This window comes from Heterocephalus glaber, unplaced genomic scaffold, assembly GCF_053883595.1.
Source record: "Heterocephalus glaber isolate CG9 unplaced genomic scaffold, H.glaber_assembly_v1.0 deba00001593, whole genome shotgun sequence".
NCBI classification, from domain to species: Eukaryota; Metazoa; Chordata; class Mammalia; order Rodentia; family Bathyergidae; genus Heterocephalus; species Heterocephalus glaber.
Window position 1 is genome coordinate 13,560,048 of NW_028258368.1, and position 25,802 is coordinate 13,585,849.

Consider the following 25,802-nt stretch of genomic DNA (forward strand, 5'->3'; position numbering starts at 1 on the left):
TTCTAGACGGAAGACTGAATCAGAAAGGAAAATAAAACTTCAACCAAAATATCTTAGTTCCATTTTTGTAACAAGAGCAGCATATTACACAGTGCCCTTAAAGGTCAAAGTAATTGGAACTGAAAACATTATTTCTGTATGTTAAGCAATATGATCCTCTTTAGTTAGTTGACTTTACAAAGAATTAGATTCAGAAAAGCTAATCCTATGCTACCTGAAGATCTAGACTTACTACTTTCTTTTTACTGCCTCCAAATGTGTACATTCTACTATCATGTAACAACATCTTTTGAAAGCAATTCTGATATGAGATTTAAAATGCTGAATACAGCACTCTTTTTGAGATCATACAAACTAAAATGGGAGCAGATGCTATAAAAATTCACCAAATCAATCTAACAAGAACTCTGGTAAAGGACATGCCATTCCACTGTTTTACCCTCAGCTCCAAACATACATTAACTCCTTTCTCAACCATTTCGCTCCAAAAGACTTACATCTAATTACTTTCTCAACAAATCAAGTTGACACATTCAAAACCAAACTCTGGAATTTTTCTCACAATTTGTTCTTATCTCAGAAAATGGCAACTCCATTTTCACACCTCATATTCCATTCACTCGCATAGTCACATAGTCAACTTTCATAATGTATACGGAATTTCACTTATCACCTCCACCACTACCACCCTAGTTCTAGCCACAATTCTTACCTACTAACCTACTCAAAACAACCTACCTGTTCTCTCTTCTTCCCACCATTGCTCCTGTCTGTCTGTTCTCTATTTTTTCCATAGTCAGCCTGCTAACATCCGCTCCTCTGTTCAAAAGCCTATAATGGAGCTATTTCCAAATATCCTGGTCTCAGGACTCCACTTTTAAATTTTATTTTGAGAAGCCCTAAGAGTTTGTGCTCACGAGAACTCTACTGATACTTACCATACCAGAAATTAAATTTTTTAAGTGTTTTTAAAAAGCACATACACACAAGTGATGGAAAGTGCTTTCCAACAAAATAGAGAAAAGAGCATTGTTCCAAATTTCTGCAAATTCTTTTAATGTCCATCTTAATGGCAACAGCTAAAAAAAAAAAATTTTTTTTTAAAAATACCAACAGCTAGATTCTCACATACTCTTCCTATTCCAATCTGTTGCAGTATCACACAGCACACAGCCTCTAGAAACATAAATGTAGTATACACTCATATGATAATGATAGTGAAGAAAAGGCAGTCAGGATCTTCTCATCTTGAAAAGAGTCTGACTTCACAGATTCTGTAAAAGTATGCCCAGAACTACTGAGGACAGCCATTGCTAAATGATTCTCCCCCATACCCCTCAGTCACTATCAAGCTCAGATCTGCACAAACATTTATAACAGGCAGCAACAAACACACAGGCTTTCCCCTTTTGTATTTGTTAAATATTGTCCTAACCAATCTAACTCTCATGCCTCACTCACAGCTACAGCTACAACCACACAAAAAAACTAGCACCCTTAAGGTTTTACATTGATTATTCTCTCCACTTGAAAAGCTATTCCCAAAGCACAGTATGGCTCATACCATTACTTCTTTCAAATTTCTGCTTCAATGTCAATTTCTCAAGGAGATTCACTCTGGCCTATGTAAAATTGCAACTTGCCCCAATCCATTAGAATATTCCAGAGCCTTTTCATCGTGTTCAATTTATTTCCCTAATTAATATTATTTAAAATACTACATAACTTGCTTATTGCCTACTCACATTAAAATATGAACTCTGGGAGGGCCAATCGCTTTCTTTTTGCCTTTTGTTACATTCCCAATATCTATATCCATGGTAAACACACCTTTTTAAAAAATGTTATTACAACTTCTAACACAAAAACATGCAAAAGCTACAAAACAGTCTTGTAACTTCACTCAACCATCAACAATTTTTGACAACTCTATTAGATTACTCGCCTCCCTTTTAAAGTAACATAAACGTACTGTGCTTCTGAAAAGGACTTGATCATTTTACTCTAGATTTGAGAGATTTAGAACATTCTGCTACTAACACATGTTCTTTATATCAATGCTAAATTCCTCTGGTGTATCTCAGATAAAGTTAACTGTGGATACCTAAGATTAGTCTTAGTTACTTTAAAAAAACAATCTATAAAGAAAAGGCTGTCATTTGTCAATACTGCAACAGAGATTGTTATATTCCTCTTGCTTTTCATCATAATCCCTCCATTTACAGCCAACAAAGTCATGATCAACACTATACTATTTTTATACTAGTTAACCATGTCAAGGTTATAATAAAATATTTTTATTTCCTGAAAGTACAAACAGTAAAATAGAAATGCCCTGAACAAAGTATCATCTATTTTTTTCAAATGTCTTGATAATCAAATGGTACAACATGCTTTCAGGTATGCATTTAACAAATATGTACTGTGTAGTGACAAAGTACCTAGCACTGACCAAAGCCCTAGGGATAGAATAGTATACAAATACAGACATGGTCCTCAATTTCCACAATCTTCATTTTTGCATAAGGAAGTAAAAATAAAGAGTTGAAACACAGTACTCCACAATGGCCTCTCAAAGAAGTGCGGCAACATATTTCATAATGTAAAGTAGTAATTAGTCCTTTTACTAAATTTCTATTCCTCAAAATCATTCTGAAAGACAATTTAAGGAGGTTATTCAATTTTAAAGATATTATGTTAGATGCAGTGGCCATGGGGTTCAAAATGTCTAAGAAATGGACATTCTTAGAATCAATTTCCAGAGAAAACTGAACTCAGGTTCAGTAAGAGTTCCTATTTTTGTTTGGATTTCTTCATGCTTCAGATTGAGCTTCCCACAGTAGGTAGGTCTAAAAAAGTCCCCACAAAAGCAAGCTCACCAGACACTGTACCAGGAGTTATCTCTACAGGACACAGTTTAAAATGAATTGTCCTTTATAATCACACTATCCAGTTCTTTCCATCCCTATTCTACTGTTAGCCAAACCCTTCCTACAGATGGACTGACATGTCACAAGATGTTACTTGAAATCAAAGAGTTCAGTGGTGGTAGTACTATCAGCATAAATTAAGACAAGTGGGACATCTCTCAAATTCAGAATTCAGAGTTATGACATCTAATTTCTTTCCACACAGTCACCCTAACAAGTCTCTCTTGGAGCTAAAGGCTTTTATTATTATAATGTAGTAAGGTAGATTTCCTTATAGGTATTAGCGTTATCTTCATTTTGTAGTTAGGCAATTGAGATAAGGAGAGTAAGTTCTTTTGCTTAAAATCACATAAATTCTAAGTGAAAGTCAAAATTCAAACTTAGGTCTGACTCCAAAAAGCTGTTTATTCAACACAGCATCTCAAACATTACTACTACATTTTCAGAATTAAATGAGGCTGCTGCTGAAGCAGGTGAACATAATAGTGGAGAAAGCAGTAAAGATAGGAGACAGAGAAAAGATGGAAGAAAGTAGAACTGGAGATAAAGATAAAAAGGAAAATAGGGAAAAGCAAAGATATATAGTAATAATAGAGCAAAGAAAAAAACAGTATACAGTATCCAAATTAAACCTGGAATGAAAGATGAAAGAATCTTATCTAAGCTCTGTCAAGAATTAACTGTATCCTTCGAGTCATTTGAGTGTTTCACTGTCCATGTTTACTTTTCTAAGAACATGGGATATCATTAAAGAGCTGAACTTCTGAACTGAGTAGAATAAGTTCTTTTCAATAAATATTCATCTGTACAGTATCTGGAACAAAACAGATGTCAAGAATCTGTTATTACTAACTAATTCCTATCTTTTTATGATATAAAGAAGTACGGGAGAAACACTGGTAAGTAATACGTCATTACAGTTCTTCCACAGGTATGATCCAGCTTCCACATAAATACATTAAGGGGTAGGGATGATACATGTGGCTTAGTGTTCTGGGATATAAACACCCAGATGTGAGGAACAGACAAAGAATCTTTAAAGAGTCAGCCAGAGCTCTATGACTTCATTTGGTTGCTACACTAAGAAAAAAGATTGTAAACACTTAAAACTCTCACTTTTACGTAACTGTTTCAAGACTAAATTTTCTGACTCCTGCTCCCATCTTTGCACTGGACTAGTATTTTAAGTAGTGGCTTTGATTATGCAGGTAAGTGGCTCTGTTTTTCTTGCTCAAGGTAATTTGTAGTTTATTCACAAACGTCTCAAAGACAGAGATCAATAAAAATTGTGTATTTTAGAGTACCACAATAAAGTTTAGATACGCAAGTTGCTGAATAAGTTATCTGTTCCTTGAAACCAGTAAGAATTTTTTTACTGTATAAAGTTCAAAATGAATGGAATTCCTAAGAACAAAGATCTGTCTTCACCAAGGACTGTGTTTGTATGGATAAGTGGAAAATTATTAGTATACAACAAAATCTTTAAAAAGTTATTTTAACAATCTAGTACCATCATCACAACGAAACTGGGAAAATTAGTTAAATCCAGTCATTAAGATAAACCTCTGATGTGAGTTAAAACAAATCTCCTAATACAATTTTAAGCCTAGCACTCCTCCCAAAAACTAAGCAGAAGACTAGTACAGCAAGCTCTACCGTATTTAGTTGGATAATTTCATAGGCAAAAGAAAGAAGAGAAAGAATGACCCTGTCAAATCAAGGAATCTATTTACACAGTCAACAACAGGCTTCCTTAAAGCTATAATTACAATAACTAAAGATAATTTAATGTAATACACTTGTTAGGACAAGAGAAGAGAAATACTATTAGATTAGCTCACTAGTTAGGTAAAATTTTACTTTTAAACAATTTACAAAACAGGTGGTGATGATACATATACATAAAATGCACATATCCAAATTAACATTGCTCATCAATATAATTACGATGCAATTATAACAGGTCTAAATAAAAGGTAGAATATCCCTTATCAAATATGCTAGGGAGCAGAAGAGTTTCAGATTTTGATTGTCTTCAGATTGTGGAATATTTGCATGAACATAAATTATACTGAAGGTGGAACCCAAGTCTAAAGATGAAATTAATTTGTTTTATATGTACCTTATCCACATAGCTGGAAAGTGATTTCGTATAATTTTTTTAGTGTGCCTTCATTTTCACTGTGATCCATCACACAAATCAAGTGTGGAATGTCTTCAACTATGGCATCTTACCAGCCCTCAAAGTTTTGGATTTTGGAGCATTTTAGATTTCTGCATCGATGTGTGTGCTCATCTGGTTAATATCTGATATCTGAAGTCTGAAACTGGTCTTTTTCCAGATTCTATAAGCATAAAAAACACCTAGAAAGGGGCCGGGGATTTAGCTCAGTGGTTCCGCAGCCTGCCTCACAAGCACAAGGACCCAAATTCGATCCCAGGTGGCAAAAAACCCAAAAAAACCCAGAAAAGATATACCAAATGCTCTTTGCAAATAAATGATCATAAATAGGGAATGAAGGCAGAATGTAACAAGAACACAGCTATAAATTTTTCCAACTCATTTTTACTAAGCTCCTCTTCAAATATTTCTAAAATCCAAAAAACCTTACAAACTACTAGAGTAGGAACCCCACAGTACATACAGCTTATGAAAAATGACTTCCAAATATTGGGGCAAATGGTCTCTATAGCACTTTTCCTACAACATACTCATTTTTGAAAGGTCAGCTCTTTTCTGGAATGCAAAATTATTTTAACCTCAAATGAATTTGGGGAAAGGAGAGCTTTGGGGAGAACATTCTATCTTGTAATGCATATTTCATAACTTTGTAATGTATATTTGCACAACAATAACTCAAAACCTTAAAATAATTATCTAACAAAAGCAAACAGAACTACTGAAAAGCATCACCTCTTTATACTGCCAATTTGAATCTACATTACTGTGCTCACTCTCCTCACTTTACAGCACCCTGACAATACTATAATCTTCAGTTAGTTGGGTGATAAGATCGTTCAAACAAATGATTCACAACAACTCTAGATCTTAAGACACCTGAGGTATTTCAGGCTTTGACATAAACAAACAATCCTGAACTAAATCATGGCTATATTTACCACTGTAACAGTTGTGCTTTGGATTGGATTTGGCATACCTCAATGAAAACCTTTTTCAAAATATAAACTGCCACCACCAACATACACAGAAAATGAATTTAGCATCAGCTTCTAAACAAGTAGTTATACTCAAGCAATTATACTTTGATAATCAATATGTTAAATGTACAGCCAGCTACGAAGAGTAAGTTTTAGTATTACTCCTATATCTACGCAATAAAGTCATTAAAATTATACATGAATATACCCAAATTATACACTTCATTATAGCTTCAGCTTAGATGTTAAACTTCATAAAATTTTATTTAAAAAAATAAAGGTTTCCACATATTGATTCCCTGGATGGATCAGGAGTATTAGCATTAACATATTTCTCTCACAAAGGCTTAACATGAGGAAGTAGGCTCTAACTCTGAGTTTTAAACTTGCCCAGCTTACTTACTAAGCCAAATGAAATCACTAACCAAATATCTCTATCACTGATAATGGAATCAAAGTGTTGGCTTATTTTACAACTGTAATCTCAATCCAAGTGTTTGATGGTAACAAACATTCAAATGTATCTTCACCATTACAAGTTACTGTCTCTTCTCATATGAATGTAATACAATCAAGTCTGGCACTTAATTTAAATGAAACCACTTTGAATGACAAAAATCCAATTACTGGTTTTTAGTTTAATCAGAAAATTAAAAAGGTAATACTTCTATTTCTCCTTGCTTTTCTTATCTTTAGTCTCAAGTCCACAACCTCAATAAACTGCTTCCTGCATCCACAGAATTTGTAAAACATCTTTCCTTCTTTTTAGTCCCGTTTTCTCAATCATCAAATAATCAAATCAGCTTTCCCACATTTGCTTTAAAATTAAACTCTTCTCTAAATCTAAACTTAAAGAAATCTAAACCACAGCCACATTCATTACATCCTGTACTGTGCTGTTCAGAAAATATAATCAAGGAAATGTCTGTGTATTCAAGCAAAATCTAATAGCCTTCCAGAAGTAATCTTTTTTTTCCCCTTTGGAACCCATAGTCTTGGGGGGTGGGCATTTTTGAGACAGGGTCTTGTACATAGTTCAGGCTGGCCTTGAACTCATTATGTAAGCCCAGGCTGGCCTCCAACTTGCAGCAATCTTCCTGCCTCAGCCTCCCAAGTGCTGGAACCCACAGTCTTAACAAATACAATAAAAATGTTATTTTTATATTTCACATTAGCACATTTACATTCTAAACATTACCATCCATAGATAGGTCTCACTTTTATTAGTCACAAGAAATTCTCTGAACCTGAAGCTGGCTACCTTGTGACTATGTATATCATGGGGGGGGGGGGGGCTCAAATTTTTGTGTACATGTACAATGTACCTGGGTGCAGGATTAAACACTCTAAATACTGCACAGTAGATCAATGTTTAGGTTAACCCTTAAAAAATAACCACTAGCCACTTATTTTTAAAAAATGAAAAACTCTAGATTTCCCATAAAATAAACTGCAACATCCCATGTTTAAAATTTATAATATCAACTATTTAAATATAACATTAAACACTAAGTACTAGTGACATTCTATCAATGGAGTGTTAAAAGACAGAATACTCTGGGTTTATAATTAAGACTACAGCTTCTCATATATAGGGTAAAAACATGAAATACACAGCATACTCCTCAAAATGTAATAAATTCAATTCAGCATTCTATGTGCTGATATATCAAAAGACAGCAATATTTTAAATTTTAGTAAAATGCAAAAATATATGTGTGAAAGTCTTTATGTATAAAGCTTAAGCAACTTTAAACCAAGCGTCTTTAGCTTTTTAAATAGAATACTCAAGTGTCATTCATCTGAACTAAGCAGGCCAAGCAAAATATCCTATGATTCCTATGTTCTCCTCAATGTCGAAATGGGTGGATAAATTTAAAGCCTGTTCTCTAAAGAGTTGCTTTATAGGCAATTTTCTCCCAGTATCAAGGTCTACAATTTCCATTTGGCTGCCAGTTTGCGGTTAAATTCATCACCTTTATTATAAAAATGTGCTTTATTCCATGGCCTGATGCACAAGAACTATAAGGAAAACATTTTTCACTGCTAACAGCAAAAATGATTCTAAGGCAACCAACACATCCACTCAGGCATTAGCTTCTTCAACCTGATGTAGGAGTCTATCACTCACATGAAAAATCTGTAACAATTGCATAACCTGTGGAAACTTAAATTCTACAGAAATACCATGCTTTCCTGTAAGGTTCTTAGGGGAAATGTAATTTTTTTTTCTTTTTTAGGGATCAAACCAAGGACTTTAAACCTAACAGGTGAGCAAGCGCTTTACTCCTAACTCCAAGACTTCTAATTTTTAGATTGTGTCATTTTGAGTAATCACAAGATCAAAAGTCAATATACAAAATATTTCCAAACTGCAATAAAGTTAAAATCATTTTAAGTGTCAGATAATTAGTATCCATCTTTGATTCAATTATTTTAAAATGTGTGCTTTGTTTTTAGCTTTCACCATTTGTGCAGTCAATGGTCAAAGATAAATGCTAACATAATATTTCTACCCGACTTTACCTTTCTTAACAAGTCAGAGAAAAAGTCTAAAGAGAAATATTTCCCAAATAATGACATTAAAGCTACTCACTATGGTGTATGTTAAGAGAATATTACTCATTTGTGACATTTACTTTTATTAAATTTTTATCTATAATATTTTTTAAATTTTCTGGTCAGTAAGCCAAAATTTCACAATCTCTTATAAGAAAACTCAGTAGTATTCATTTTCAATCTACCAAGAGGAAGGGAGAAACACAAAGAGATTTCATATTAAGCCTATAATTAGGAGAATTGTCAGATTATTTAATATAATAATCTAGAAGAAATTTTCATCTTCCTGCTTTAAAATAATGTAGTTTTTTCTATCTTAAGCTGGGCATGCCTCCATTACAGGAGTTCAGCACTTCAGTTTCTCATTTTGTCTCTCTCTCTCCATACCATTATATGGCTTCTTGAGGACTGGGTTATGTCTTGCTCGTCTTTGTATTATCCAGCATCCAGTGAAGTGCTGGATTTAAAAGGATTTTTTAAAAGTTTGTTGAAAACCAAATTATAGCAAGGGTCAACAGTTACGCTAAAACTGCACAGGTCACAATTAAATCAGTATTATGGGATATAATCATAACCAGCATTTTAAAAAATGAAATAGAACAGAAAAATACTATGTGGTATCATAGGTAGTACAGTACACAGTTACCTTACAGTACACAGGTAGTTTTTTCATGAAACTTTCAGCTTAGTTTTATAAATATACGTAGATACATATATTCTAGCTTAACAAAGAATTTCTCTATACCATTTTAAAAATTTTACACATGGGGCTGGGGATTTAGCTCAGTGGTTCCGGCGCCTGCCTCGCAAGCGCAAGGACACGAGTTCGATTACCAGTGAAAAAAAAAAAAAAAAAAAAAATTTACACACATATTTCCCTTTCTTTGCATATTTCTTCCATCGAGATACAGGCACAATCACACCTTGGTACCCAACTGTTTTAAATCATGGAATTTGGTCCTTGACACATTTTGACATAAAACTTTTGTCCCACTACTTGCTACTCATCATCTGGTACTTTTCATATTTTTTTTTAACTCGAGATTTATAAAAGGTCAATTTTTAGGTACTTCTCAACTAATCATCCCTCAAATTTTAGATAAGCTTATGTTAGCCTGTAAAACTACAAGTTTTACAGAACATCAACATAAACATTTCTAAATATTAGTCTAGCAATGGATAAAGTACCCACACTAAGTATTCAAAAGACACTAAGTGGGGCTTTCTTACTTTATTGTTCATCTTAGACTTTTTTCACATTACCCAAGAGTAAATGACCTAGTGATCTATAAAACAATGGGGAAAATTAACCACTCTTGTAACAAGATTTTAAACTACTGATACTGTGTAAAATACAGACTGTGAAAACTTTTACGCAAAAATGTATTGAACTGCTCCTAGACTTGGATTTGGCCTGTTGAAAAATGCTAATGGAAACTAGCATGAACCTAGGAGAACCTACATTCTTTGGTTTAAATTTATTCTCATTTGGAGGAAAATTTAAAAATACCCTGAGGTTGATATTTCAAGCAACAAAATAGTTTAAAAAATAATTAAATTACATCAGAAAGTGTCTGACACATTAGACAAATTGTCAAGAAATGACAGATTCTCCTTGAAGAGGATCAGACCCAAAGGGTATCCTTAACTTGCTACTGTATACATGTATTTCTGCACAAGAGCCAACTTATCTACCATTCCTGAAACCATCAATTGCTAACCTGTATCTTCATATCCACCCTAAACTACATTTTTACATATATAATAAAAGACAGACTGAGTTTAAGATCGTTTCCAGCTTTAAAATATCAGGATTTCTTTGGACTCTGAATGTTTAGCTGTTCTTGGTTTGGTTTCGGCACAGTCATAGGATTTGAACAAGAATCTTGCACTTGTTAAGCCAAGAGCTCTATCACTGAATCACCCCCCTACACACACACACACACACACACACACACACACACACACACACACACACACACACACACACACCAGTCCCTAAACATTATTTTTATTTTTACAAAAATCTTCTGGGCCTTAAAATTGCTAATCCATCCATCCTTATACTTCCCTTTTTTAAAGGCTGCTGCAAACTAGATCATCAACTAAAGGCGATAAAAACTTTGTATGACTGAATAACTGCCTTAAGAGGAAAAAGATTAACACAGATGAAGCTTTCTTCACAGGAAAAAATGCAAGAGGTTATCGATTACATCTCACAAAACTCATATCACTGCTTAAGTTTGCATCGTTTAAATTTCTCTTCCTTTACCTTACAATTTAGTAGTTTCCTAATGTATAATTTTAGACTTGCAACCAGGGATATATGACAACATATGCTGAATTAAAACCAAATTTCAGTGTGATGTTTTAAGTTGTCAGGATTCTGTATTTTCTTCTACTTAGAAATTTACATTTTAAAATTTTTCCTGATTAAATAACGAATACATTTGAACTAAACAAAATTCAGTATTAAAACATTTGGCTGGATTGTTAACAAAAACTAGAAAGAACATTTTTTTTTGAAGCTGAAACTTGAAGCCCTTGCTAAAGGAAATTTATTTTTTTCAAAGGATACTTTTAATCTGACTTGAACCACAATACTCTTTCAAAGATTAATAAGTAAGGCAGCGGTGGCAACATACACCTGTAATTCCAACTACAGTATTTACAAAGGCTCAGGAAAAGGGATCCCAAGCTAGAGGGCATCCTGGGCAACTTAGCAAGATCCTGTCTCAAAAGTAACAAAGGATTAGGGATGTACTTTGGGAGTAAGCATGAGACCCAAGGTTCAATCACAGTACCAAATACATACATACATACATACATACATACTAAAATCAAAACCAAGCAATTATTATTTAAAACTGCCTTTCCCAAGAGCCAGAGGTCTTTCTAAAATTTCCCATAATACGTGCTCAGGACATTAGTTCCAAAAAGAAATAACAAAAGGTATTACTTTACAAAGTAATTTCAGAAAATACTCAATCTCTCAAGCCATTAGTGCAGTAGCAAAGGGGAAGGAAGGAAAAAGGAAAGCATACTGGCAAAATTCATACCATAACATACAGACCAGAATATGCTAACAATTCATCTATAGAAGATTCATCACTCTAAAACAGACTCAGTAATCCAAACCACCTCTTTCAGTATACACCTAGCTATATTCTTTTTTTTTTTTTTTTTTTTTGGCACTGGGAATCAAACTCGGGTCCTTGTGCTTCTGAGGCAGGCACCGGAACTAAATCCCCAGCCCCATCTAGCTATATTCTTAAATCCAACATAGCCACCAACATGTAAAAGAGAACCAAAATAAACGACTAAGTAAGTAAAATCCACATGTGCTAGGGGGAAAAAGGAATTAAAAGTCAAACTACACATTCATAGTTAATAAAAAGTGACAAAATACAACCCCATCCCAAAAGAACCAGAAAAAGAGCCAGCTAAAGAAAAAAGAAAATCTGAAAACAAAGGACAGGGAGCAAAAGCATAGCAATCTACCACATTAATACATCACACTCTAATATAAGTTAATGCCCGGACAGACTACAGTCAAGAAAATCTAGCGAAACCAAAAACAGAAATAAGGGTGGTGGTGGTGCTTAGGGGTAGATGAATGACTAAGCACAATATAAAAAAAGAAAAGCTTTAAAAGTACCACCCACTATCTCTCAAACTCTGGAAATAAAAGTTCTCTTTTCCATAGAAAATATTTACATTACTTCTTTCAGAATGTTTTCCTACTCAAGGACACTGTTCCCTGTGTCTAGAACACCACATCCTTATCTTTTCTCCACTTTAAATATTCACTTGTCCTTCCAGAACCAGCCTCCCTAGTCTAAAGTAACCTCTCCAGAGCCTGGCTTTTGTCCCCTTGTTAGGTTTATACTGCTTTATATAGTATTGCATTTTATATCTACTACCCAACTATGCAAACAAACTGAAGAAACAAATCTAAAAATTCTGATGTATCCTTCACAATATTCCATATAGTATACACTCAAATATTACTGAATAAAATGTCAAATATTATAAATCACTAAAAATTAAATGTGAAATATGCAACTATTTGAAAATTACATGTTGCATCATAATCACTTATCCTGCTATGCAGCAAAAAAAATGCCTATTTCAGATGAAACACACTGAAAAAAACTCTGATATTCACAGAGCCAAGGAACACTAGTAACTTATGCAACCTTTTACAAAAGTGACTAATGAACTTGAGACCATTTTATGTTATCATTATAACTTCCTGAAAGCTAAATGGCAGGGCCAATATAGAAGAGTTAAATAACTCTAGTACAGCTCAATAACATAAAATATTAGCAAAAACATCCTAGGGCCCGGGAGTTAGCTCAGTGGTTCCACTCCACCTGCCTGGCAAGTGCAAGGTCCCAAGTTCAATCCCTGGTACCAAAAAACAAACAAACAAACCTGGATTTCAACAGAAACGGCACGCAAAATGCACATGATATAATTTATTTAAAAAAAACAAACACAAGGATGGTATTACAGGAGGCCCCCAATTTTGTTTCAATTCATTAATACAGGGGGGTAAAAAAAGACTAGAAGTCACCAAAATTTTAAGTGATTATCACTGTGTGTGGGTAATTGCCTCTTTTAATTGACAATGCAGGTTTTTTTCTCATAAAGATTATTATAATAAAATAAATATCTACTTTTAACAATACAATTTTCAATGATTACTAGGAGGAAAAACTTCAAGCTTCTCATAAGTTCACAAACTGTAAGATACAATCCTTAAAAAAATACAATCTTTACGATATATACACAAAATTGATCATTCCTAACTTTTCCTGAAGAGTAATAATTTCCATTATTAAAGTTCAAAGATAGTGTGCTATGATATCTCTCAGTCTTTACCACTATTTTTCTCAGGACGGAAAAAGGCCATAGCATGCTTCTGCCAAAAATGAATCAGAAACATTTGCATATACAATTATCTATGTTGTAAGAATAACAGAAAAAGAGAAGAGTCTGTGGGAAAAAAAGCAAAATACAAGTTTTTATCAGTTCTACAAAGGAACCAGTCCGTCTTTTCCTCCATGGCTCTCCACATTAAAAAAAAAAAAAAAAAAAAGATATATTCTTTCCTCATGTCTAGACTTCAATTTCAAATGACTGAAGGAAAAAAATGGTATTTTACAACTGCCTTAGCAGTTTAAAGCTCAGTAAAACTACACAAGAAAAATATAATTTAAATGAATTAACCATTAACAAAAACACACACTTCCAAATCATATCTGAGAAAGAACATAATGTAAAGCACATTCTAAAGCAAGATATATACTATTTACCTAACTAAAAAAAAACTGACAAGGAAAGCTATACACCTATAAACTACAACAATAAAATGAGATAAGATTATCATTTTACTGCTGGTAATTTTTTATTACTACAATAAACTGTGATCCCCAAAAGAACTTCCTCTTCATATAACACCTATATTAGTAAACCGTGACACACACTCTTTCCTAACTTATATTAATAATCAGAAATCAATAGCCTGGTTAGGGATCTTAGAATTGCACCAGGCATCCTGGCACAAGCCTGAAATTCTAGCAGTCTGGGAGACTGAGGCAGGAGGACTGTAAGTTTGAGGCCAGCCTGAGCAATTTATTGACTTTGGGAGAACCTGTCTCAAAGTAAAGAAGGGCTGGGGGTGTAGCCAGGTGTAAAGACTCTGGATTCAATTCCTAGTATTGCCAAAAAAACCCCCACAAAACCTTAATATATGTGACTTAGTTCTTCATCAAAACAATCTTTCAAACAACAAAGCTGTAAAAGCAAAAACTACTTCAGAAAACAGCTGTGGTCAATCTGAAATTTTAAACCAGTTATATTCAGTATGTCAACATATCAACATATGGTCTCTTAAAAAGACAAGTTCTTTAAACAGCACAACTTATTCATTTCCCACCTCGAATATTAAATCTAATAATTGCTATTTGAAATACTTCTGAGCAACTCTTCCTTTACAATTTAAAGGAGTAAAATATTCTATTCTGGCAAGACTTATTTTTCAACACATTTTAATCACTAAATGCTCTCTTTTGTGTATGAATATCCCCATCTGCTGGAACAAAAGTTCCTTAGTATTAAAGATTCTTGAAAACAAAAAAGTTGCAGTAGAGATTTTGCAACTGCTTCAAAATACAATTTTAAAACTTAATTTCTATCCAGGAGCTTTCTCTACCTCAAAGAATTCTAAAAACTCAATAAAAAGCTTTATGTATATTCCTTTACTAAAATTGAGAATTTGCTAAAATAAAACATTTTGCTTATTATTTTTCTCTTTGGTTCTTACCCTTCATGGTTAACATACAAAGCCCTAGTCTAAAAAGAACAACTATCTCCTGTTAAGATAACTATCTTTCTGGATCATACCACTATAACATGCATGCACACACACACTCCACTCTCCCATTTTTAAATGTATATACATTTTTCTTTAATTTCTGCTGTGTATGGGGTATAAGCTAATAAAAATAGTCTGTACAACAACAAAGTAACAGATAATAAGCACCAACATCAAAAAGTCAAAAACAGGATATACTAAAAAATAATAAATTAGCATCCCTGGGCTAAGTCCAAAAAAAAAAGAAGAAAATTGTAATAAATTACAACAATGGGTCACTACTTGCACCTGTAATGTGTAACATGTCTGAAATGAACAAGATAATTTTAAACATATTCAATAATTTACTATTACTAATATTATGATTTAAAGATTATAACACTTTCAAGAGCAATATTATTTTGGTGATAGCAAAAACAAGTATAGCTATAAAACTAACAATAATGTTAAAATTAAACTGAAAAAAATACAAACTCATGAATTTTAAAATCAGTATTGTCTAGATGTGTTCACAGAAAATGGCCTGGAAATAACCTGACCCCAACAATGAACACATTTAGCACCTTAATTCAAGTCTCTAAAACCATTCCTATTTGGGGGAAAAAAATCCAAGCTTAGAGAAATGGCTAAATCTAGCTATTAGGCAGAGAAGGCACAAGGGATAGTTGGGGCATTTTATTACCTCAGAAAGCAAGGAAGATTTCAAGACACAGGAACCCTTTGATTATCACTAGTCAAAGTTGTGACATGAATATCAAAAATTATACAGTTGATTTAAATATATTCACCCTATAAAGTCCATGAGCTCATAATGACATCTCAAAAAAGAAAGGAAGAAAAAATTCATTACTCATCATCTGAGGCAACTAGCAACCCAACATTTAACTTTGGGAACCAAAGAATAATTAAAATAAGAATAAGCATCTACCTAGCTTTCCCACTAGGAACTTACTTCAAAATAGCAATCCATTCCCTGTTGGTGAGACAAAAACTCTCAAAGAACACCTAAAATAGTAGTTGTTAAATATAAAATCATCATTGCAAAGATTAGCAACTGGATAAAACCATAGTATAAATGGTTGATGTAATAATCTAATGTTAGTGTTTGATTTACTTCTAGTCCAAAAAGAAAAAAAAAAAAATCTAAGTTTACAGAAGGATCAGTCTATCACAATTGTAATCCAGGTATCAATCTCAGCTGGAGATTGGTGGAACTAGTTACTCTGCCCCCGATGTGATGCAACATAATACAGTGGCACCTCTGATGCACTCTAGCCAAAGATGCAATATTTCAACCTATTTTATCCTTTAAATGTAACTTCCAATGTACCATTAGGTACCCATAGAATAAAGGAACAATTTCTGGACAAGGAAGGTAAATCACAGTCATTAAAAAAAAAAAAAAAAGATGGCTCTAGATTTTAAAATTTAAAATCATAATCAAATTCAATGAGTCATACCAAAAAGATTCTCATTTGGACAATTCAGTTATGATGAACATTTTGGCACTAAGGACGCTGAGGCAGGAGGATCACAAATTTGAACCAAGCCTGGGCATCCCAGGGAAAACCTGAATCAAAGGCAAAAAAAAAAATTTTTAAGGAGGTTGGTGTAGGAGATGCTGGGGATGCTATTCAGAGCAAAGGCCCTGGGTTCATTCCCCAGTGCCTGGGACCAAAAAAAAACCAATGAATGCCATAAAGAAATGTGAGTATGGACTGGTTATTATGTGCAGGATTTGTAAGATTATTTTGTTCAGTGTGATGTTACTATATAAAAATGTTAATTTTAAAACTGATACAAAGATATTCAGGGAGCAAATGTCAAGGTATCTCTACATTACATAACAAAAATATAGTTAAGTAAAAGTGAAATGGATGTTGACTATAATAAAAGTTCTCAGAAAGTCTTCATTGTACTTGGTAACACAAAGATTTAACAGATCAATGAGATTAAGTCAAATTTTTCTCCAAGCTAAACCAATTAATTGATTCCTCACAGTCCCCTTTCTTCAATTTCTCTTTTAACTCTCACAGAAAGGAAAGCTCAAATCTCTTTAACCAAAAATTGGGCTGACAGCTAAACTGAGTCTCACATGTTCTGGATACCTCAGGATGAATATACTAATTTGTGAAGAGGGGAGGTGAGAAAAACCTGTTTGTTTGCTTCTAATTATAACAAATTTTTTTAAATCTCTAAAGTCTACAACATAGAAAGCTCAAAATATAAAAACTTTTGTTCATTATTATTATGAGAAAATATTTTTTAAAAACTCCTAGACTGGGGGTGTTGTAGCTCAAGCAGTACCATGCTTGCCTGTTTGTAAGGCCCTTGGTTCAATTCCCAGTACCATAAAAGAAAAAAAAAAAAAAAACCTAATTAACAAGAGTTGAACAAGTTTAACTCTTCGCATTGCATCCAATTTCTATCTCCTTGAGTTTATATATTCAATACACTCTTATTAGCTTACCATTGCTACATCTCCAGATAATCCAATACTGTACTTCAATAATTTCCCACAACCTTCACAATAAAATTAAGCTATTAATTCTAGTATTTACCCTATCATAACTCAGCCCTAGTTTTCTCAATCTAGTCTTCACTTAATCCCCACTACTATTCTCCATATGTTTGCCATTCCAACTAATTTAACATATATACATGTACTGAAAAAGACAACTTACAATGTGTCATTACCACTGCCACACTTCCCCCCTCTCAGAAGGCTCTCTACACCTTCCCATTCACCCCATTGAGCACCACCAAATGTTAATATCAACAAGTTTCCTCTTCTCAAGAAAACTCTACTAGACATTTCAGTTCAATATGATTTCTATTATTACCTGTTAGGAATTAGTGTTCCATAAAAACTAGCCCACATTCACATGAACAAATTACCTTTCTCCCTTTTTCATTCCTCATCCTCTACAACCTGCTTTGCTTATATGATAGTTCGTTGTATCACCAAGTTTTTTTATGTTATAGCAGTTTTTTGTATGTTATATACTTCAGCCTCAGAATATTTGGACGAGGTTGGCTCAAGTTCAAAAGAGGATCGAAGATCATCAATTAGCTTCAGTCAAGAGTAAAATCCACACCTATAGTCAAAAAAAACTCTTTTACCACTTCACCTCATGGTCTCATTAGCATATGACATCAACACAAACTCTTTTTTGTATCTTTAGTCACACACATCACATGCAGGGTTAATACCTGTCACAACAATGGTGCTATCCCTGGAACAGCAGTAATGGCATCAATAGTAGAGAAATAGGTACAAGTAATTTCAGAGTAATCTGTATCTGTCCTGAGTTTGAAATTATTATTTTTTAAATCTATTCACCTGCCACGTGACAACTGCATCAAAGTGATACACTGATTGTAACAGCAAAGAACTATAATTCAAACTTAAATTTTTAAATATACTTGAAATGAGCAACCATCCTCCAGATGTTGACATGAGTAATAGTATGCAGCGGTCACCTAGTGAGTAACCATTCCCACTCACTTCATAATAAATTGTCTCTCTGATAAATCACTAGCCTATTCACCCTATGCTGATCTAAAACTGATCTAAGTCTATGCTCCTGACTGGAATCACTTAGCAATATTATGCCTCTATATAATCCTATCTTTCAATTAGAAAGGTTGTTTTCCCCTTGAACAGTCACAAAAAATAGTAATAGCTTAAAAACAGTAACAACACTGTTTAACTATACACTGAATTTAATCTGTGCTATTTTGAAATAACTGAGGCTCTATCTTTTAGTTACAAAGATGTTTAAGTGTGTTAAAATCTAAGAACATTACTGCTCTATTAGCCTCTTAAATTACCAAAAAGTTCTTGTTTTTATGGTTTTAAAAAGTATTCTCATAGTCTAGCTCCAAAAAAATGGACTAATAAACCTCAGAATTAGCAAAAATCCATTTGCATTTTATGTTCATAACCAGAGACAAAAGCCATTTCTCAGCATACAGAAATATTCTGGTTCCCTCCCCCCAGTTACACACACAAGTTAGCATACCACAAAACAAATCATAAAGCAGAACAGTGATTCTCCCTCTAACTCTGCCACAGCCTTCCCTTGTCATGTGATTAAGTCACAAACTCTCCAGACCTGGGTCTCTGCACACAGGCAATGAAGATATCTCTCAATTCTCAGGTTCCCACAGCCCTGAAATAATACAATCCTTTGTTAATATTTTTAATCTTCCCTACAATCAAGACATTCGTAAAGAAATGTTTCTCTTCTCTTTTTTCCTGTCTTTTCAAATTCTACTTATAGGGTAATTCGGAGACTCCATAAAATATGACACTGAAAGTTTACAAAAAAGTTTCAGTTAAAAAAATGTAAGTTTGTTTTTTATCATGCATTTTCCTAGTTCTACACTAAAATTTTAATGTATTTTTGGTTTTTTTCTGAATATTTCAAAAAATAAAATTAGCTTAAAGGTAAGAGCTCCCCAAATACTTGCTACTGACCAGGTGTTCACAACCAGTCTTTGTTACAAAGATTTGTCTTACACTAAAGCCCACAGCAAGATTTCAACTAAGTATCTGCTACTTGTCCAATTCTAGGGCCAAGCAGACATTATTTCAGAAACCATCTTTGTTTTCAGCATTGACTCTGAAAATATTTCAAGGCCATCTCACATACATTGCGTATCTCCCCTCACAGACATACACATTAAAACACAAACGCACATGCCCTTTCCTTGTATCATGATCATAACATTCAACCAATGGCACTTAACTGTATTTTAGCGTTGTTTCTGACACTCTGAAAATGATTCAAAACACCCCCACCTGACAAATTCTACTTATCATAAATAATGTGACCGAAATGTTACAGCCAATTGATTCATTTCATCAGCCTCAAAATGAAGTTCAAAAAAGCATACAGGTTAGAATTAATATATGAAGCAACTTTATAAACATCAAAAAAGATTTTGTTGATTTTGTGTAGACTTGATAGGACTGCTCTTTGCAAAGTAGTGGTTCTGCTTCAAGAAGCTGAACAAATGGTGAAAACAAATAGTCATCTGCTTGCTAATTAGAAGAATCCTAAACAACTTATCTTCTGCAAGCTACATATTTTTAAAAATTCACTGCAAATTTTTAATCTTTGTTGATAAAGCAGACTTGTTTTAGTAACAGGAGTTACATTTAACTAAAATTTGTTTATCCATATTCTACGTAATAGCATTGTTTCAAAATTCAAGATACACCCGTTTTAAAAATTACCTGTACCAAATGACAATATGCTGCATATGATTATTATACTGAGCTTTCTTCTAAACTAAGACTATGCAAATGGTCCTTATTTAAGTGAACACACCAAAGCAGCACTTGGAGATAAGGACTTTTTTCTATTTATTGTGATTTAAACATAGTACAAGATTTATATATTGACTTCTATAGGTAAACGACTAAGAGAAAAGTTTATAATTCTGTAAATGCAAAAACTTTCAAGAACTGAGATGAGCACTGATAGTTTTTGTTTTATCGACTGATATATTTCAGACTAAGGACTGGCTGGGAACTGTATTGCTTAAGTAAATCAATTTTATCTAATTCCCACTCATCAAGAGTAGTAAAGTAAAATTAAGTATCTTGAGAGCAAGACTATAAATACTACTAAGATTTCTTTAAAAAGTTATTTTTTAAAAGCTCTATGTATCTCATTCTTTAAGTGTCATTACACAACTGCTTAATTTCTTCAAAGTATTAGTGTTTCTAAAGGTACCTCCAAATTTTCATCCAAAAAAATCATGTGCACATCCCATTTTTAGGGAAACTAGAAGTCAAAAAAAGTGTTACTCTGTTTTCTGTTTATTAATTCAAGAAAGGTCTTACATCCCAGGTATCTTCAAGGAAGGAATTCTAACAGGGTAGTCAAAAACAAAGCAGATAATGATACTCTAATGTTAAAACATGATAATAACTACATCGAAAGCAGCACCTAACCCAGGAGTTGTACTTTTAGACAATTTAAGTCATGGTAACAAACTGTAATGACCATTATAAATTTAATGTTTATTTTGCTTTTCTGTAAAATCAAAATAACGCTGTGATAATAATTAGTTTTTCTGCAGAATGTTAGAATGCAGTAAGAAATCTTACACCAAATATTTTGGCTATTTTGGACCCCAAAATTGAAAGGCCAACTTTTAAAAAGGGTAGGTGCAGTCCCTAAAAGCTCTCATCATGAGAAAAAGAAGAAAAAAAAAACCCTGCACTTGTAATTCACACTTCTCTAATGGCAAGTAAAATTCCATGGCTAATGAAATTCCATGAGCCACGTAAATTAAAATTGCCTTACAGGGCCAGGGATTTAGCTCAGTGGCACCGCACCCACCCAGCAAGCACAAGGTCCTGAGTTCAATCTCCGATAGGAGAAAAAAAGGTTTATAATTCTAAGTATGACCTCCTGACAGGGGCCTACTCACTATCCCTAATCTCTTGGCCTAAAAATAGATTTTAGACATTTTCACACCAGCTGACATGGTAACAACAGAAAATTGCTGCCTTTTACCAACAAACAAAACCAAATTATGTCACAGCATTTTTTGAGATGCAATTTTTGCTTACAGATGCATCATCAAATACATAAAACAAATTGTCACCTACATTAAATTTCTCAAGAAAATTATACTGTAGTTCCAGTTCATAAAAAACTACCTCTATGATCACACTAGTGTAACTGATTCTCTTAATACCAAAAACAGAAGAAAAAAATTTACATGTCTTAGTATGTTGGCCTCAAAAAAAAGAGCATCTGAATGCTTCACTAAGGCCTGGCCAAAGCAGAAGGGTTTATTATACTTCACTTCTTTTGTCACAGCACTCTATTTCCCTTAAAAAAGAAAACAAAAATCACTTGTTCCACTTCTAGGATGATGAAAACAATGCAGTAACAAAAGTTAAAAAGTCAAATATGGGCTGAGGAACAGCTCAGTGATAGAGTGCTTGTCTAGCACTAAGGCTCCAGGTTTGATCTCCAGCACTGCAAAAACAAATTTAAACAAAAGTCAAACAAGCTTGTTTTAGCTTGATATTCTCAGTTAAGGAGTTCATACCAAAAACACTGGCAAATAAGATTGACAAAGATATCTATTTCTATAAACTTAATTGTGCACATATCTTTGAAAGTACAACTTTTTCTACAAAATATGTTAACTGGATAAAGTTTAAAAAGTAATCATATTCCACACAGAAAGCAGTTTAAAGTTCAAAAGCCTCAAATGAGTACTACATAATCTATAATACAATACAAATGATCCTTCCCATTATTGCCTTATATAGCTGGTGACAGACACCTCCAGGGGAAGGAGAGAATAATGGGGAAAAGTGGAGATAAATAGCAGCCTCCTATCAATACAACTAATTCAAGGGCTTATGTACAAAAGCAAAATCTTAGCTCCTAAAGAAAAGATTAATTACTTCACTTTAAGTAAAATCTGTTTGTCACAGATATTGATTACTGTCAACAATGATTCCATCTTCAAACAAAAGAAAGCTAAATTTGTACTAAACTCTGCAGCCAAAATCTTCGCAAGTCATGTTAATTTTTAAACCAAAGCCTTTATAGACAAGAAAGGTTTCTCAAAAAAAAAAAAAAGTGCAAGAAAACTAGGTATGTCGCATTTAATATTGAATGCATAATCTCAGCACTAGGGAGGCTGAGGCAGAAGGATTCCCACCAGTTGAGGCCAACCTGGGCTATTGAGTGAAGCGCAAGACCAGCCTGAACTAAGTAGCAAGGCCCTGTCTCAAAAAGCACAAGCAATAATGAATGCTTATGAAATAGGCGTTAATGTGTTTATTAAAAACGATTAATAAAGCAAGTTTTAATTTGAAATACTTTTGCTCATATATTTAAGAGGCAAAATGTATTGCCAAAGACAATCAGAATATGAAAATGTTTCTTTAAACCATTTATACAGATCTAAGCCACACTGATTTTTCTGAAATTCACAATAGATTTATTTTTATGTCCTTCCTCACATTTTCTAATTTTCATATCATTTTTAACCTCCCCTCTACCAAACAAAAAAAGAAAAAAGAAAACTGAAAATCTAATTTTAAAATATACCTCATTCTCCATTTTTCCCTACTTGGGATTTTCAGGTGAAACATTTCATTCTTCACCTTGTCTCACTGCAAAACTTCGTAAAAACACAATCTGCACTAACTACTGTTGTTTACATTTTATTTTCATGACAAAGAAAGGCCTTTTAAAAAACTCCGTGGTACTAACTCTTTGTGTAGCTTTACCAGGGATGATTCCAGGGTTCACTTAAAAACTTGAAGAGGATAGTTTAAAATGCAAGTTTTATCTGTAATCCTGTAATCATCTCTAACTTTAATAAAAGATAACATTTTCAACTAAAGTTATTTGCCTTATAACTGGCCCAACCTAAAATGTATTCTCGACTTCAAAAACAACCATATTGAAGATACTTGGGAGAAAAGACAGCTCCTTCTGACAAAAATCTAACAATAAAACAGAAAGATTGACCATAGTCACAAATATAAACTAAAGGTTAATTTTAACTTGGCACGTAATTAAAATGCTCTTTCTAAAGCATTCAAATTGTAATCAGGTAGGAAAACCCAGCAAGCTTAATTCCCAAATCTGTAAACTAGCCAAATAAAAATTCTCAAACTGACAGGAAAATTCTTCAAAGGTTTTATTTGTAAAGTATCTTAAAACAAAATTCCTAAAGCTCATTCAAAAGTCCTAATTATCAGAGAACATATCTACTTCTATTTTCATTAAACTCACAGTCTCATTTGAATTTAAAAGCAATTTTTCTAACAAGTGTAAAGGACAAAGGAAAATGTAATTCCCAACCACAAACAGAAGTCAAAATTAATTTGTTTTGGTCAACGACAGGCCATAAAGGATTGGTAAAGCACAAATTTCACAATTAAATCATCTAACAAAAAACAAAATGATGCACTTAAAAAAAATTATTTTTCTTAAGACAAATTACATTTATTAAAAGGCCAACAATTACAGGAAGCAGCTATTTCATACGAAGAAACAGCCCCTTTTCCTGTATGTTTGTACTGGACTGATAAAAAACAATCAAACTTCCTAGTCATTATACTGTCCATTTTAAACAAACTACCAAACCCAAGCAACTTTTACACTGTTGGGTTGAAAAGGCTGAAAGTAAAGAGAGACTAAGATGAGTAAAATACTTTAAAAAGGAAACATTACTTAGAACATACCCTAATAAACTATTGGTCTTCGACATTTACAACTCAAAGAATGTTTTGGCAAAAAAACATAAATAAACTTGCTAGAAATAACGACATATGTAACGAAAATTTCTAAATTTGAACAATTAAAAATTACTAAAACCAAAAGCAAGAAGCTTAACAGGAAATAAACTCCAAATTTAGATTTCAGGTTAACTTTTATAAAAGCACAAATAAGAAACCTTTTAAAAACTAATCAGAGAGTTCGATCCCCGGTACCAAAAAAAAAAAAACTAATCAGAGAAACTCAAATTTTTTTTAATCCTTATGCATTCTACGTTATTTGCTCGAATTTAACATTTTGAAGATGAAATTTAATTTTGGTTGACTCTACATATTGTCATGGTCTACTTTCATTTTAAAGGACAAACAAGATTTCTTCTAAAGACTTTGAAAAAAGTCGTAAATTCTTACTACTAAAACTTAAACTCAACTAAAATATCGTAAGAAGAAAACAATAGTTTGTGCCTTCAACACTTACATAGGCAGTGAGAGATGAAATGATCTATAACTTCAATTTTAACTAAATTTAAAATAGGTCAGATTATTGAAAATGTTACACGTTTCAAACATTTCCACGGTTAAAAATAATAACTGGCGCCGCTTAGCGGTCACATTTGGAAATACTTAAGAGTTCCAGCACTTTTTTTTTTTGACATTCCAGAAAGTTTTCTGCCTCCACAATCTTTCAAATGCCAACACAAATAAGAAAAGCAGAACCCCTTAAAGAGACAGCTCAAGTTTTCTCTGCAGCAATTTGAAATTAACAGATGAGCTAATCCAACAGTGAAAAATGCACATTTCAGTTTGGGTTACTGCCGTATGTTGAAAATATGTGAGCAAAACAATGAAGAAGCAGTGTAATACCTGTTTCCCACTTTAAAATTGCGTTTTTGACTTTTAAGTCAACAAAAGCTACTGAGATTCTCTTTAACCATCTTCTATCATAGAGATATTTCCGGTCTTTTGTTCTTTCCTAAAATTTCAACTCCCTAAGCTTCACTCCTTTTCCCTAGCTCTATTTGAAAAATCTCAAAATTCTGAAAAAAAAAATTTAAATCTATTTTGTTCATCTGTACAACACAGTTTTCAGCTTCCTTTTAATAGTCTTCTGGAAATGCTTTAAAACAAAACAAAACAGCTCCCCAGTACTTTTTCCAAAACAGACTCTTCTGTAGATCCCGTCTTGGCCCCTGGGCATCCCCACAGCAACCCACAGCTACCAGAAATTAGTACTCCAGGTCACTGCTGCAAGAACTTCTTAAAAGAAATTCCAGAGTTGACCAACATTAATCTTCTTGTCATTCTTCGCTCCCCATAGCGTTCTACCAGCTAAGCTTTTGTAAACTTTTGCTGGATTTCATTTTCGCCCTCTCGAACTCCTCGATTCCCACCCCGCGAACCCAGGCGGCAGCGCCCAGGGCGAACCCTCCGCCCAGGATCTCAACAAATCGGGATCGCGCTCGGGTCTGTCATCGCGGTATTTCGTGCTCCACCCTCC

The 25,802-nt window shown here is 33.4% G+C and overlaps 1 protein-coding gene and 1 long non-coding RNA gene across 10 annotated transcripts in view; both read right to left on the bottom strand.

Moving 5' to 3' along the window:
- The window catches only part of Qki (QKI, KH domain containing RNA binding), a 148,107-nt gene that overhangs the window by 121,250 nt on the left and 1,055 nt on the right, over positions 1-25,802 (bottom strand). The window contains exon 1 of one of the 9 annotated variants that reach the window (XM_087193530.1): positions 25,169-25,332. The exons of 7 other annotated variants lie outside the window; for them this stretch is intronic. The gene's annotated coding sequence lies outside the window, so the exon portion shown is untranslated. Of the gene's footprint in view, positions 1-24,782; positions 25,015-25,168; positions 25,333-25,802 lie in introns of those variants that run through there. One more of the 9 variants, XM_087193531.1, reaches the window with a different exon arrangement.
- On the bottom strand, positions 17,930-24,776 carry LOC147823348 (uncharacterized). Its single transcript, XR_015444069.1, has 2 exons — positions 19,149-24,776; positions 17,930-18,128 (listed from the first exon to the last, which is right to left on the bottom strand). It is a non-coding gene; the product is annotated as an uncharacterized LOC147823348 (long non-coding RNA).